Genomic DNA, 6644 nt, shown 5'->3' with positions numbered 1-6644 from the left:
AAATGCATTTTGTCTCCTGCTAGATGTTTTTTAAGCAGAAAAGTGTCTTAGCATTCCTGCTTCCAAAACAAGAGACAACTTAAAACTTCCACTCTACTGATTTAATCTTAATTGATGGCTGAGAGAAACACAAGTGATATACAGTGGTCCAGACATTCCATGTCTATTAGGCTGCTGAGGACTTGTACTCATTTACCATAGATAACACTTCAGCCTCTCATCTTTGAATTTAGGGCTACATAGGAAGGTTAAAAAACCAGCCCCCCCCTTTTTTTTTTGCTAGTGATGAATGTCTTTTAATCATCTGCACCAATTTAAGACTCAACAAGTATATTGTCTTCCCTGGAGTGTGGTACAGTATCAATGCATTATTAAGCATTGCTCTGTTACCTTGAATACAGTAGCAGAAAAAATTATGCAAGGTTTATTTTGTGCATGTAGATTATTTTTGCCCTTTCAAATCAAATGGGTAGTTAGGAAGATTCTTTTCCTTTCTACTATTTCTTTAAGCGTTGGCTGGTAAGTGAAGGTTGAACATATGTCTACGTTACGTTACGAAGCACCTATCCATCACCCAGGCCTTTTGTCAATTCACCCAATGTGACAATTACAGCATTTCAGAGATGAGACTTTCTAATCCTATTACTCATTCATCAACCTGCGGATGATAGGAGAAGCCAGATCGAACAGTGCCAAAAGAGCAGTGAGGAGCCTTCTCCAGTGCTGTGAAACTAGGCTTAGCTCAGGCACAATAGGTGTGTAATTTAAGGTTTTGTTGAGCTGAAATCCAATCACATACTTGACTGGTAGATCACAGAAAGACACAGGCAAAGAGAATGAGATAATTCTACCTCACACAAACACTTGAATCCGGCTTTGACTTAATAACAAGTGTTTGATCAACCTTACACTGTTTCATTCAATTTTTTTATTTTCACCTAGTGATGGGATGGGATTGAACCTACTCGGGTACTGGCCAGTAACATAAAAAGCTCAGGTTGATAATGGAGCAACCTGATCAGACTGATACATAGAAAAAAGTGCGATCAGAAGTTATGCAAATATGGGTTCCTGGGATTGGATCAGTACCAAAGCATGGAGGGGACATAATAGAAACACGAGAAGAGAAGATAAAAGGAGAGCAGTGAATGGGGTAGGGTGGTCAAGAGTCTTATTAACTGCTGTGAACTTTTTCTCCATTTCTCTCAACTGGATTCCTCCCTTCAATCTATCTTAATTCAAGAAACCGGCACAGAAGGCTCAACATTGCATATATACCAGTGAGAAAATCTGGTACAAGGTGTTACACCTTAAAGTTGCTACCCAGGAAAGGGTGTGTGTGCGTATGTTCGTGCATGCGTGCATGTGCATACATGCCTGGGAGCTGTACGGAGGGCAGGATCAGCCAGTATATTTCATAGAACAAGACACAGATTAATCCCCATACTATGAATCAATTGTGTGGTGAGTTAGAAAGACAGATTTTAATCTGGGAGAGTTTTTCAGATTCAAAGTGGGGTAACACTGACTGGCCTTTACATATTAAAAAAAAAAAAAAGAAAAAGAAAAAGAAAAAAAAGATACCTCTGAAACATTTTGACTAAATGCTTAGTGAATAACACAGTTTGCAACAACATCCGGCTACATTTATGTTTCTCACCTTCATTGCTACCATAGCATTTTTGGGCCCTGCACAATAATCCAGCTTCTGTGAGTGAACTAAAATTAATAGACCAACACCAAACTTCTCAAAATTTCCTCTGATTTTTAGTCATCTATCAAATTTTCTGAGTTTCTTGGCAGCAGAGCTGATCTTAGGGGCAGCCATTTTCAAGGGGCCGCTGACAGAGCCTGCTCGGGACATGCGACAATTAAAGGGGCCACGACCGCATTTTGGCCCTCCCTCCCCCCCACTGGTGCCCAGAGCTGCCAATTGGTTAAGACATAGTGCTCATTACTGTGAGATTTTAGATGCTTGGAATCTTTAAAAGTCAGATTATAGGTATCTCAAGGGAAGCCAAAAGTTCAGACATTCTGTGTTAAATGAAATTTTAAGCAAACATTGGAGTAAATACTTTAGGGTATGTCTACACAGCAAAGTTATTTTGAAATAACAGCCGTTATTTTGAAACAACTTTACTAGCATCTACACAGCCAAACCGCTATTTCAAAATTAATTCAAAATAACAGAGTGCTTATTTCGAATTTGGTAAATCTCATTCCATGAAGAATAACACCAAATTTGAAATAGCTATTTTGAAATAAGTGCTGTGTAGACACTTCTTTTGAAATAGGGGGCCTCTAGCCTTTCCAGGGTGCCCTGGTGGCCACTCCAGCCTCAACCAAGAACACTCCTCTCCCTCTCCCCTCCCCGGAGCCCTTAAAGAGGTTGACTGTGGCCACAGTGCCTGTGCCAGCTCCAAGCCTGCCAGCCCAGAGCCAGCAGTAACATGAGTCAGCAAGCAGTCTGCCAGCTCCCAGGAGCCTGCCAAGGCCCGGAGAAGGCAGGCGTCTTCTTGGTCTAGGGTAGAGATCATGGACCTTATTCAGGTTTGGGGGGATGCCCCCAATGTCCATGATCTCCACATTAGATGGAGGAGCATGGCTGTCTATGGCAGGACAGCTGCCAGCCTGGCCACCAAAGGCCACATGAGAACCCAGCAGCATGAAAATCAAGTTGGTCCTGTGAGACCCCCAACCCTGAGCCCTGAGCTTCTCCTCCCCCTTCTTCCCCTTGCTTCCTCCTTCCAGCTCCCTCCTCCCAGGTTTCCCCTCCCCTCTCCAACCCTCTCTTCTACCCTCTCCTGTCTCCTTTCCCCAGTCTCACCACAGATTCATCCCCCCCAAGTTTTGTTAAATAAAGAGGGTTTGTGTTCATGAAAATACGTGTATTTTATTTGACATCAGGAACGGGGGTTAGGGAGGGGTAAGTGGAAGGATGTGAGGGAGGAATGAGGCACAAGCCCCCAGTGGGGCAGACCAAGGAGGCTCTTAGGACTCCTCAAGGTGGAAGCTCTCCCGCAGGGCCTCCTGGTTACTGACAGCCCCCCCGTTGCACCTCCCACATGGCAGCCTGCAGAAAGTGAAGCCAGGGCCAGACTAAGGGGTGGGCTAGCCGGGCAGCTGCCCAGGGCGCCAACCTACAGGGGGCACCTGGCTCTCGGTGGGCTGCAGCGTCCGCCCGGGGCAAGGGCTGTGTTAACCCCCGCAGCACCGGCCAGCACAGTGCCCTTCCCCCCATAGCCGCAGGGCCCTGCATGGCCAGGAGCAGCCCGCCCCAGGGGGTCTCGGGCTGCATGCCATTGGCGGTGGCCAGGCCAACTGGGCAGCACATGCACCGTGCATCCACCCACGGGCCCCGGGGGTAGGCCCGTGCATGTACTGTGCACCCGGAGGCGGCACCACACGCCTGGGGCCCAGGGTGCCAAAATGGCTTGGTCCAGCCCTGAGTGCAACCAGGCCCATAGCAACGCATCCACAAGAAGCACCAGAGTGCCCAGGGGCAGCTCTGGTGTTGTAGAGTGCTGGGGTGTCCCAAGTGAGGGCAACCAGACCATGCAGAGACAAAATGCTTTGCTGTCCCTCATTGAGGTAGGCAAGCAAGCAGGGAAAGCTGAGAACCAGCTGTCCGGGGGGAAGGGGGGGGGGCTCTTTAATCACAAGTCTCATATAGCCTCAGGCAGCAACCACACAAAGTAACTCCTGATGCCCTGCCGGACCTGGTTCTGGCCAGCCTTAAATGCGATTCAGCATCCACTCAGTGTGGATGCACTATTTTGAAATAGCAAAAAGCTATTTCGAAATGCATTTTGTGTGTAGACGCATTATTTCAAAATAAGCTATTACGAAATAACTATATTTTGAAATAACGTTGTAGTGTAGACATACCCTTATGTTTTAAAAAAGACAAATGTTTAATGTTGGGTCAGATTTGGAAAAAATAGCAAGTGCTGTACAGGTGTATAGTGCAGACCTACAAAATGGCCATGAAAATCAATCAACACAATAGAAGCTGGTAACATCTGGAGGTGAATGGAGAAATCTGACGTATAAAGGTGCATTTATTGCTTTGCTACAGCAGCAGGTAACAAATGTATTGTGTGTGTGTGAGCAGACTGGAACCAAATCCTATCCTGAGGAATGTGATGACCTGGAAAAAAGGAGAACACTAGTGAGATTAAAGGGAGCAGAAGTCCACAATGGGGAAAAAGACCTAAAACAAGGAGTTAGTTGAAAGAGACCCAACCCCAAGCAGTGTGCTGCTTCAAACCCGAAAGAAACTGGGTTCAATTTTCTGAATTCTAGAGCAAAGGTAATCTAGAAACAGCAGCACTGAAATGAATATTTTTTTAAATGAGTGAATGATTTAAAAACAAAACATTTCCTTGATGTCCTAACCATGCTGCGTGTGAGATTTTCAACAGTTCAAAGGAGTACAATGGAATTGAGATATCTTCCAAACTGGGGAGGGAAGAAAGACAACTGAATATAATCTGAGAAGCTCAAATTGGAGTCAGATATGGTTCCAAAACTATAGAGATTTCATGTACACAGAGATTTCATTCAGCAACACAGAGTCTGACATTTGACCAGACCGTTGCCTTTGGGTTCTAACTAGAAATAGCCTCCGTTTTGAAAATATTTAGGGGAATAAAATTTGAATTTCCTAAGGCTTTGGTAGAGGCTATCAGCTAACATTGAGACAAACAATACGCAGTTGACTACTGCCTGGCAAATCAGCAAAGTTCTTAATTTAGAAAGAGAACAGCAGTTGTTGCTAGATTTTGCCACAGACATCAGCTCATAACAGAAATGCTCTTTCCTGATGTTTGCAAGCTTTTCATAGCTAAACTGTCTTTTACCGTTGTGGAGGCAGGTTGTGTTTGCATCATAGAATCATACAGGGACGGCTCTAGGTTTTTTGCCACCCCAAGCAAAAAAATTTTTGGCCGCCCCCCCCCCCCTTTTTGACAAAGGCATTAGTGGAGTGAGACTGGGGGCTTGCTTTGCTGGTGCTTAGAGCTGGCCCTGCACTAAGGGCAGGCGGAACAGGGACACTCGGCTCTTTGGAATGGGATCGGATCGCCAGGTGGGATCCTCTGGGCATGTGTCACCGACCCCGCTCCCCACCATTGCCCTGGTGGCACCTTGTTCCCTGCCTCGGGGACTCGAGTAGCCTCCCGTGGGCTGAAACGCTTCCCTCTAAGGCCTCCGGGCTCCACACGGGCCTGAGTGCGAGTCTGTGTCCTGTGGCACATGGGGCTCAGCCCCGGGGATCTCATGGTCCGGTCTTGCACCATGTAACCAAAGCTTAGAACTGACAAGCGGCACTTAAAGGGGCAACTGGAAGGCCCATGCCCACGTGAAGTGGCCCAGACCCTCCCGTGCACTGCACAGGACTGAGGCGGGTCGCGTCTCGCAGTCCAGGGGCTGCCCACTGTCGGGCTGAGCTGCTGTCTGGGCCGAAAGGTGCGTCAATGCGGTGATTTGGGGTAGGTTGGGAGTCCCCAGTGGGCCAAGGGCGAGGGGAGCCAGGTCAGCAATGGAGCAGGTGGAAACTCCGGGGCCAATGGAGAGCGGGGCGTGCCCATGACTAGCAGCGCCCAAGATAGACCCGATGTCCTTTCACACAGCCCCGTGCCCCATTCCCAGGACCGGGGCTGTGCCCAAGGACCCGTGTCCGGTGTTGTCATCTTGCTGTGATGCATCGTAATGCAAATAACATTGTGGAGAATGAGCTGGATTCTTGGGGCCGGTTGCAGCCATCGCAAGCCCAGCGTGCGGCACCAGAGTGTGAAGGTGCAAGCGGGAAAAGGAAAACCCAGCCAGGCCCCGTGGTGCATGCTTGTGATTCCAGCACCCAGGGAGGCTGAGGCCGGTGGATCGCTTGAGCTTGGGAGTCCTGGGTTGCAGGAGGCTGCACTGAGCGAGTGTCTGTGCTAAGGGTGGCATTGATGGGAAGGGAGGTCCGTGGAGAGCCAGGGGTCCCCAGGTTGCCTAAGGAGGGGCGAACTGGCCCAGGTTGGGAACGGAGCAGGTCAAAGCTCCTGTGTAGCTCCAGTAGCGGGATAGCACCTGTGAGCAGCCCCTGCAGCGCAGCCTGGGCGAGACACGGAGACCCGCCCCGCAACGCAGAGACTTGGGGGAGGATAATGGAGGCTAAACACACAGCTGGGATCTGGACTGGAGCAGCAGGGGCGTCCATCCCTCAGAGATCCTGAAAGGGGAGCAGGGCCCCCGCACACTAGATGTGCTGCAGGTTTCAGAGAGAGAAACGTGAGTTGCGAGCCCTCCAGCTTGCTTCAAGACTCCGGGAAGCAGCACTGCGGGCCCCTCTGTGCCCAGTCCGGATATTTGGAGTCTGGGGTCTGATCGTGCCTTGAAGATCCCTGATGCCTGCGTGTCTCCACCACCCACCGCATTCCGGTTCCCCTCTGTGTGGATGCCCCATTCCCCAGATGGGCTCTGCGGTGAGGGGGGAAGAGGGGAACAGCATAAAGAGAGTCCAAGTCTCCCTGTCTTACCCAGGGGCTGTTCACAGGTGCCATCCCACTACTGAGTGGCATAGGGCCTTTGACCTGCTCCATTCCTGACCTGGGCTGGTTTGCCCCTCCTCAGGCAATTTGAGGACCCCCAGCTCCCCA

The 6644-nt window shown here is 49.3% G+C and overlaps 1 non-coding gene across 1 annotated transcript; it reads left to right on the top strand.

Annotated features, from left to right (window-relative positions):
• Positions 1-5824: 5824 nt before the first annotated feature.
• Positions 5825-6128, top strand: LOC149523721 (signal recognition particle RNA). The gene has a single exon (XR_016350558.1).
• Positions 6129-6644: the final 516 nt, after the last annotated feature.

The sequence above is a fragment of the Pelodiscus sinensis genome, chromosome 12 (assembly GCF_052426305.1).
Source record: "Pelodiscus sinensis isolate ZL-2025 chromosome 12, ASM5242630v1, whole genome shotgun sequence".
NCBI classification, from domain to species: Eukaryota; Metazoa; Chordata; order Testudines; family Trionychidae; genus Pelodiscus; species Pelodiscus sinensis.
This window is presented reverse-complemented; position numbering and strand designations above follow the sequence as displayed.